Here is a 10,147-nt window from a genome sequence, read left to right on the forward strand (position 1 = left end):
GACGACTTCCGGTAGTCGCCGGCTACAGTCAGAATTCCCCTGGAACTGGGCATCTTCATCTTGAGGTAGGCGTAGTGGGGGACCGCCATGAACTTGGCCAAGGCGGGTCGGCCGAGTAGCGCATGGTATGGGCTCTCGAGGTCCACCACCTCAAACCAAACAGACTCTCGGCGGAAGTGATCTTTGTCTCCAAAGAGGACGTCCATCAGGATCTTGCCGATTGGTGAGCAGGAAAGCCCAGGAACAATGCCGTGGAACACAGTCCTGCTGTTCTGAAGCTGTCTTTGCTTGATTCCTAACTTCTCCATGGTGTCCTTGTACAGGATATTGATGCTGTTGCCTCCGTCTATCAGAACCCGCGAGAAACGCACGGCTCGTCTATCCATAGCAAAGGTGGCGTCCAAGACCAAGGCATAGGAGCCCGGACTTGGCATCACCTCTGGGTGGTCAGTCTTGCTCCAGCTGATGGGCTTCTCGGACCAGTGCATGAACTCTGGCGTCTCTGATGCTACCGCATTCACCTCTTGTCGCTGCAGCCGCCTGCTGCGTCGATCATCAGCCATACTGGTAAACACCACGTAGGCTCCGTGTTCTTCAGGGTATTCGTCTTGTACTACGCTGACTGGCCTGACAGCCGGCTGCTGGGGCGGAGGCGGAGGCGGCTGCCCAGCAGGCGGGGGAGGCAGGAGGCCGTCTCCCTTGGCGATCCTGGTGAGCCAGTGGCACTTCCGGGTGGTGTGGTTCGACGGCTTCGCGCCGCTATGGAACTTGCAAGGTCCATCCAGGGTCTGCTCGTAGGAGAAGGCCGGCAACCAGTTTGGCTTGCCGCCTTTCTGTCGCTTGGGCGGAGGCTGCTCATCCGGCTGCTGGGCTTCAACGGTCGCGACCTGCCGGCTGCTGGAAGTTGGCTGTGGGGCCTTGCGCTTGTGGTCGCCCTGCTGTTGTCGCCGGTTGGCGTCTGCCGTCGGAGTTCTTGGAGCTTGAGGGGCCACTTTGCCAGTCGTGCTGATTTGAATCTCCGCCTTCATGGAGGAGTCGGCCGTGGCGTACTTGTCCGCTATGATCAGCAGCTCGTCGAGGGTTTCTGGCTCGTCGCAGAGGAGCTTGTGCTTGAGGAGGGTGCCTTCTCTGCACCCGGCTGTGAAGTACTCGATGGCCTGCACCTCATGCATGCCCTCGTAGGAGTTCCGAAGCTTGGCCCAACGCGTGAGGTAATCGCGAGTCGACTCGTCGGGGCCTTGCACGCACAAGGAGAGCTGACAAGGCTTGGGAGGATGCTTGTACGTGCTGGTGAAGTTGCGGACGAACGCTTCGGTGAAATCGGCCCAGCTGTTGATGCTGCGGGGCTTCAGGATGTTCAGCCATGTCCGGGCCGTGCCCTGGAGCATGAGCGGAACGTACTTTACAGCGACACGCTTGTTGCCGTTTGCTATGCTGATAGCTATGGAGTAGTCGACTAGCCAGTCTTCCGGCTTCACGGAGCCGGTATACTTGGGCATGTCTCTTGGGAGTGTGAACCCTCTGGGAAAGGGTTCGTCCCGAATGCGGGGCCTGAAACAAGGCGGACCCAGCTCGTCTTCTTCTTCCAGCGCTAGGGATCGGTGAAGTCGGTCGATCCGGTGGCGGGCGTCATTCTCTCCAACTCCCTCTCGGCGGCCAAGGCGGTCGCCGAGAGTCAGATGGTCAACAGGCGGCGGGGAGACTCGCCTCTCCTTGCGAGGAGGGGGAGGCAGACAGTCGTCCCGTCGTTCCACTGCTCTCGGGCGGCCGTCTCGGTCGTGCTCTATGGTAATGCGAGTCCGACTGTGGCTGACAGCCAGATCCTTGTCTCTTCTTCCTCGGGCGCCGCCAGTCGGCGTCCGAGACATCGCGCCTTGATCTCGGTGAAGGTCGTCGTTTTGCCGCTGCAGCGCCTCCGTGCGGCAGCCAGCCTCGTTCTGCGCAGCAGCCGCGTCGAGGAGCCGCTGGACTCGCTCCATCATGAGGCGGCATTCTTCACCCTCGAAATTGTCCAGCTCGTCCGCCGCCGCCTGGGCGGCTCGGATGTTCTCTGCTGGGGTAGTGTACACAGGGCGGCTTGCCCCAAACAGGTTGGCGATGGCTACGCCGCACTGCTGGACCGCGCCCAGGCGGCTGGGCCCCGCCGGGGCCGGCGAGCCACCGACGGCGCGATCCATCTCCCGCTGGTAGGCTTCTGACAAGCGTCTCATGCTGGCTAGCTTCTTCGCGCCTTCAATGAGCTGAAGGCGGCGCACCTCCAACGTCTCTGCGTCAGCGTCTTCCGGAATGGGCGCAGTTAGGTCTTGTAGCGCCACGCCGAGTGAGTCGTGCGCTCCTCCACCGGGGAGCTCGTCATGACTAATGACGAGCACCTCGGTGACGGTGCTTCCGTTGCTCTCCGCGCGAGGGAGAGGTTCGTCGTAGACCACCACATTGGTGGGGAACGCGTCGAGCGACGCGGTGTCGGAGTCGACCAGCATCGGGTCGGTGGAGCCTACAGACTCCAAGTCTACAACAGGCCCGCCGGAAACGTGGAGTTGATCGAGGAGGCCCGTGAGGACGCTCTCGGAGCCGCCCGTGCCTGCGTTGGATGCAGGTTCGTCGAAGAGGCGAACCTCGCCGACAAGTTCGGCCAGGCAGCTAGTTGCGCAGGCGATCTCAATGCCGCGCAGCGCGTCGGCGCAAACCCCGTCTGGCGTGCTTGGCTGGCTGCGCTCGCCAGGGAGGAAAAGGGTTCCCGTCCAGAACAGGTCTCCGGACGGTGGTGCACCAGGCCCCACGGTGGGCGCCAAATGTCGGGTGTTAGGTGCGACATATGCCAAAGGATGGCTTATCATGGTGGGGGCGAGTAGAACGTCGCCGGTGCCTGGAAACGGGATGGGGCGAAGACATGCACGCCGGTGAATCTTACCCAGCTTCAGGGCTCTCCGGGGAGATAATACCCCTACTGCTACTCTGCGGGGTCTCCGCATGATCACTATGGCGAAGTGTTTACACGATTGCTCCTTGAGCTGTTTCCTGGAGGTAGGAGAGGGCAAGGCTAGCTCTCTCCCTCCTATATGATCTGGTCTAGAGCTAATTGGTTCCAACCCTTTGCATGGGTGCCCCGGGGGTTTATATAGGCCTACCCCCCGGGGGTACAATGGTAATCCGGCTGGACACGGGCCCAGCCGTCAGCGCCTCTGGCCTCCGTCTTCCCCGCTGACCGTTGGGGCCCGCCGACTGGCCTGGTACGGAGCCGACAGGACGCGTCTGCTGCGGGCGGGTCTTACCGGCTGCTGATTACTGTAGCCGTGCTTCTGATGACGCGGGCTTGATCATGGGGTCGTGGCGACAGCCCCGCCGCCTGGCGGGCGATCACTATTGCCACTCTCCATCACATATTGATTAATGGCGCATGGGCCCCGGGGGAGGGCTCGGCCTACTCCCCGGGGCCGACTCTCGACGGGTCCGACTGGTGGTCCTCTTGCCATCTCCTAGGGTCTCACTGACTGGTGGGACCCGCTGCCTTTGGGCCGTACAGACAAGCCGTCGTGGGTACAGGACTCGATCCTGTCGTGCTGATGTTAGGGCCGGTATGGCAACAGTGCCATGCCGCACGGAGATCTTCCGGGGTACGGCATGTTGTGGCCATGCCTGCCCTTGGTAAGGGGCGGGAGTGGGCTTCACTGTAGCCACTCCCATGCCCCGTCCCTCTTGATGAGGTCATGGGGTTTGTTGGAGTCGCAGGCCGACTCCCCAAAGCCGGCTTCTCTGGAAGTCGCCAGTCAGGAGTCGGCTTATCCCTGCAGTCGTCCCTGGGACTCGGCCGTGAGTGGTCAGTCGGCTGTCTTGCCGTCGGCTCCTTAGAAGGCGGCTCTTCGTCTTGGGTTCTTGAGGGGCGCAGCCTGCCCCGATGTCTTGAAAGGTTCTGGGCCTCGGGTTGGCCTACCCGTGGCCCATTACTCCGACAATGGTGTACAGATTTTTTATCGAACTGCCATGGTCTACCAGGTAATAAGGAACATGCTTGCATGGGTACAACATCACAATCAACATAATTAGCATATGTAGCTATACTAAAATGCACACGAACAGTACGTGTTACCTTAACCTTGCCGCTGTTGTTGAACCATTGGATGTAGTAAAGATGCAGATGTGGTCTTGTTGTGAGAGAAAGCTTCTCCACCATCTCCATGCCAGCCAAGTTGTTGCAACTCCCTCCATCTATGATGACGCGAACAGAACGTTCATTCACAACTCGCTTTGTATGGAACAAATCGTGCCTCTGATTTTGCTCAGCTTGTGTGACCTACACACTCAAAACACGTTGAGCAACTAAACTTTCATACATGTCGGCGTCTTCAGCAGCCATGTATTGCATCTCTTGTTCAGAATCAACTCCACCTTGCTCTTCACTCGCAACGAGAGCCAGATTCTCCTCATCATAATCACTAGCAGACTCATACCCACCATCCTTAGTAACAATCATCACACGCATAGATGGGCATTTGCTCGCATAGTGACCATGACTGATGAGGACATCACTTCCATCGTTACACCTAATATGGCTCCTTCATTAGTTGTTCCACCTAGACCTATGACTAGAGCATGTGCGCATCAAATAAATGGCCACGTACTATCGCTCCTTCATACACATGATTTAACAACCAAAATTATGATGCTACACTCATGTTTTGATTTGCATGTACTCAGGAATAAAGGAGAGATTAGAAATGAAAACAATTGTGCATTGATGACCCACAAGTATAGGGAGTCTATCATAGTCCTTTTGATAAGTAAGAGTGTCGAATCCAACGAGGAGCAGAAGGAAATGATAAGCAGTTTTCAGTAAGGTATTCTCCGCAAGCACTAAAATTATCGGTAACAGATAGTTTTGTGATAAGGTAATTGCTAACGGGTAACAAGTAATAAAATTAAATAAGGTGCAGCAAGATGTCCCAATCCTTTTTGTAGCAAACGACAAGCCTGGACAAACTCTTATATAAAGGAAAGCGCTCCTGAGGACACATGGGAATTATCCTCAAGCTAGTTTTCATCATGCTCATATGATTCGCGTTTGGTACTTTGATAATTTGATATGTGGGTGGACCGGTGCTTGGGTACTGCCCTTACTTGGACAAGCATCCCACTTATGATTAACCCCTCTTGCAAGCATCCGCAACTACAAAATAAGAATTAAGGTAAACCTAACCATAGCATGAAACATATGGATCAAAATCAGCCCCTTACGAAGCAACGCATAAACTAGGGTTTAAGCTTCTGTCACTGTAGAAACCGATCATCTACTTATTACTTCTCAATGCCTTCCCCTAGGCCCAAATAATGGTGAAGTGTCATGTAGTCAACGTTCACATGACACCACTAGAGGAAAGACAGCATACATCTCATCAAAATATCGAACGAATACCAAATTCACATGACTACTTATAGCAAGACTTCTCCCATGTCCTCAGGAACAAACGTAACTACTCACAAATCATATTCATGTTCATAATCAGAGGGGTATTAATATGCATAAAGGATCTGAACATATGATCTTCCACCAAGTAAACCCACTAGCATCAACTACAAGGAGTAATCAATACTACTAGCAACCCACAGGTACCAATCTGAGGTTTTGGGACAAAGATTGGATACAAGAGATGAACTAGGGTTTGAGATGAGAAGGTGTTGGTGAAGATGTTGTTGGAGATTGACCCCTTACTGATGAGAGGATCGATGGTGATGATTTCCCCTCCCGAAGGGATGTTTCCCCTACAGAACAGCTCCGCCGGAGCCCTAGATTGGTTCCGCCAAGGTTCCGCCTCGTGGCGGCGGTGTTTCATCCCGAGAGCTTGCTTATGATTTTTTCTAGGGCAAAACACTTCATATAGCCAAAGATGGGCACCGAAGGCCTGCTAGGGGGCCCACGAGGCAGGGGGTGCGCCCACGGGGGTAGCGTGCGCCCCCACCCTCGTGGATGGTGGGTGGCCCCCCTCTGGTGCTTCCTTCGCATATATTCTAAAAATGACTCCCCTGGAGTTTCACGACTTTTGGAGTTGTGCAGAATAGGTCTCTAATATTTGCTCCTTTTCCAGCCCAGAATTCCAGCTCCCGGCATTCTCCCTCTTCGTGTAAACCTTGTAAAATAATAGAGAATAGACATAAGTATTGTGACATAATGTGTAATAACAGCCCATAATGCAATAAATATCGATATAAAAGCATGATGCAAAATGGACGTATCAAGTCCCCCAATCTTAGACCTCGCCTGTCCTCAAGCGGAAGCCGATATCGAAAAATATGTGCACATGTTTAGAGATAGAGGTGTCGATAAAATAAAATACGGACATGAGGGCATCATGATCATTCTTAGAACAGCAATATATATATATATATATTGTCATATGATTTCTTATGCTAAAGTAACAATTCATTCACAATTTTCAAGTATGAATCAGAAACTTCATTGAAAACTAACAAACTGTAATCTCGGTCATTGAAGCAATTGCAATTTTTCATAACATCGGAAAGAGTCAATGTAAGAGCTTTTCAGCAAGTCCACATACTCAACTATCATTTAGTCTTTCACAATTGCTAACACTCACGCAATATTTATGGGTATGAAGTTTTAATCGGATACAGATAAAGATAGGGGCTTATAGTTTTGCCTCCCAACCTTTTACCTCAAGGGTAATGTCAACAATAATAGTTCATGGAAACTCACATACAATTAGCTATATATATCATGATCTTTCCAACACATAGTGCTTGCCAAAGGATAAAATGTAAAAAGGAAAGGTGAAGATCACCATGACTCTTGTATGAAGTATAAGACAAAAATAAAAGATAGGCCCATCGCAGAGGGAAGCAAAGGTTGTCATGTGTTTTTATGGTTGGATGCATGAAATCTTAATGCAAAAGAACGTCACTTTATATTGCCACTTGTGATATGGACCTTTATTATGCAGTATGTCGCTTTTATTTCTTCCACATCATAAGATCGTATAAAGCTTATTTTCTGCACACTAATAAATCATACATATTTAGAGAGCCATTTTTATTGCTTGCAACAATGACAACTTACTTGAAGAATCTTACTCGATCCATAGGTAGATATGGTGGACTCTCATGGCAAAACTGGGTTTAAGGATATTTGGAAGCACAAGTAGTATCTCTACTTGGTGCAAAGAATTTGGCTAGCATGAGGGGGAAAGGCAAGCTCAACATGTTGGATGATCCATGACAATATAATTTATTTCAGATGTAAGAAAACATAACCCATTACATTGTCTTCCTTGTCCAACATCAACTTTTTAGCATGTCATATTTTAATGAGTGCTCACAATCATAAAAGATGTCCAAGATAGTATATTTATATGTGAAAACCTCTCTTTCTTTATTACTTCCTATTAATTGCAATGATGACCAAAACTATGTTTGTCACCTCTCAACAACTTCTATTCATCATACTCTTTATATGTGAAGTCATTACTCTCCATAAGATTCATATGATCTCTTTATTTATTTTTATTCTTCCTTCTATTCCCTCAAGATCATAGCAAGATGGCAAAGCCCTTCACAACACTAATCTTTATTATATATAGCTCACGGACTCGATTACATAGAAGGAACATAAAGCAAAACTCAAAATTAAATCATACTAAAACTTTATTCTACTAGATCAAGATATTGCCAAAAGGATCGAACTAAGAAAAACGGTAAAGATAAAAGTGTGACGGTGATACGATACCGGGGCACTCCCCCAAGCTTGGCAGTTGCCAAGGGGAGTGCCCATACCCATGTATTTATGTCTCTTTCTTCGAAGGTGAAGGAGATGGTGATGATGATGACAATTTTGCCTTCGGCCTTTTCATATTGTAATTAAGAAGAGCGATCTCCTCCTTTAAATCATCGACCTCCTATTCCATCTTCAAGATCTTGTCACATAAATCTCCTTTGCTTTTCTGGCAAAAATGAGAAGGAATAGATCGGTTGTTAGACAGTTTAGCCCTCTTAGGGAGACTAGACTTCTTGAACTTCACGTGCATATCCCCAGGTTGAGGTAGAGGAACATCCCCCTCCTCCGAACTTGAATCATTGATCCTCCTCAAATGAGAATCCTCCTCATCATCCGTAGTTCGACCACAAGGAGATAGGTCCCCATAGGTCTTTGGGTCAGCAATGAGATGTGAGACATAGCTCTCTCCGTCGGAGTCTTGAGATGACATCTTGCTCTAAATCTGTTGCAGAAACAACTCGAAACAAAAATAGAGGATATTTGCATGGTACGGTGGTCAAAACCTTTGGGAGATTATATAATAAATTTTTACCGACCAAAAGAAGTATCATGCAAGAAAACGGAGTCCGGAGGACACACGAGGTGCCCATGAGGCAGGGGCGCGCCCTCCACCCTCGTGGACACCTCGTGTCCTTTCCGGAGTGCTTCTTATTTTCCTATTTTCTTAAATATTCCAAAACGGAGAAAAATTACTATTAGAACTGTTTTGGAGTCGGTTTACTTACCAAACCACATACCTCTTCCTTTTCGGAGGTTGAAACGTTCTCGAAGGTGTCCCTTATATACTCCTCCAGGGTTACGGTTTCAATAACATTAGTTTCAACATTTATAGGATTACCTGAGATATAATGTTTGATTCTTTGTCCGTTCACCACCCTCGGATTTGTACCTTCGAAGTTGTTGATTTTGATGGCACCGGAACGATAGACCTCCTCGATAATGTAAGGTCCTTCCCATTTAGAGAGGTGTTTTCCTACAAAAAATCTTAAACGAGAGTTGTATAACAATACATAATCACCTACATTAAACTCACATTTTTGTATCCTTTTGTCATGCCATCTTTTAACTTTTTCTTTAAACAGTTTGGCATTCTCATAGGCCTGGGTTCTCCATTCATCAAGTGAGCTAATGTCAAATAGTCTCTTTTCACTAGCACGTTTGAAATCATAATTGATCTCTTTAATGGCCCAATATGCCTTATGTTCTAGTTCGAGAGGTCAGTGACATGCTTTACCATAAACCATCTTATACGGAGACATACCCATAGGATTTTTATATGCAGTTCTATAGGCCCATAATGCATCATCAAGTTTCTTGGACCAATTCTTTCTAGATCTATTAACAGTCTTTTGCAAAATTAATTTAAGCTCTCTATTGCTCAGTTCTACTTGACCACTAGACCGCGGGTGATATGGGGATGCAATTCTATGATTAACATCATACTTAGCAAGCATTTTACGAAAAGCACCATGAATAAAGTGTGAACCACCATCAGTCATTAAGTATCTAGGGACTCCAAACCTCAGAAAAATAGCTTCTTTAAGCATCTTAATAGAGGTGTTATGATCAACACTACTAGTTGGAATAGCTTCTACCCACTTAGTAACGTAATCAACAGCAACTAAAATATGTGTATACCCATTAGAGGAAGGGAACGGTCCCATATAATCAAAGCCCAAAACATGAAATGGTTCAATAACAAGTGAATAATTCATAGGCATTTCTTGACGTCTAATAATATTACCAATTCTTTGGCATTCATCACAAGACAAGACAAACTTACGGGCATCCTTGAAGAGAGTAGGCCAATAAAGACCGGCTTGCAATACCTTATGTACTGTTCTATCTCCAGCATGGTGTCCTCCATAAGCCTCAGAGTGACACTTGCATAGGATATGTTCCTGTTCATGCTCATGTACACAACGTCTAATAACACCATCTAATCCTTCTTTATAGAGATGTGGGTCATCCCAGAAGTAATGTCTTAAATCATAGAAAAACTTTTTCTTTTGCTGGTATGTGAAACTAGGTGGTATAAATTTAGCAACATTGTAATTGGCATAATCAGCATACCATGGAGCAATACGAGAAGCATTTATGACAGCTAATTGTTCATCGGGAAAGCTATCATCTATAGGTAGTGGGTCATCAAGAACATTCTCTAACCTAGACAAGTTGTCTACAACGGGGTTCTCAGCTCCCTTTCTATCAATAATATGCAAATCAAATTCTTGTAGTGGGAGAACCCATCTAATAAGTCTAGGTTTAGCATCTTTCTTTTCCATAAGATATTTAATAGCAGCATGATCACTGTGAACAGTTACTTTAGAATCAACGATATAAGGTCTGAACTTATCACAAGCA

Source organism: Triticum urartu, chromosome 1A, assembly GCF_056163025.1.
Source record: "Triticum urartu cultivar PI428250 chromosome 1A, HENAU_Tu73, whole genome shotgun sequence".
NCBI classification, from domain to species: domain Eukaryota; kingdom Viridiplantae; phylum Streptophyta; class Magnoliopsida; order Poales; family Poaceae; genus Triticum; species Triticum urartu.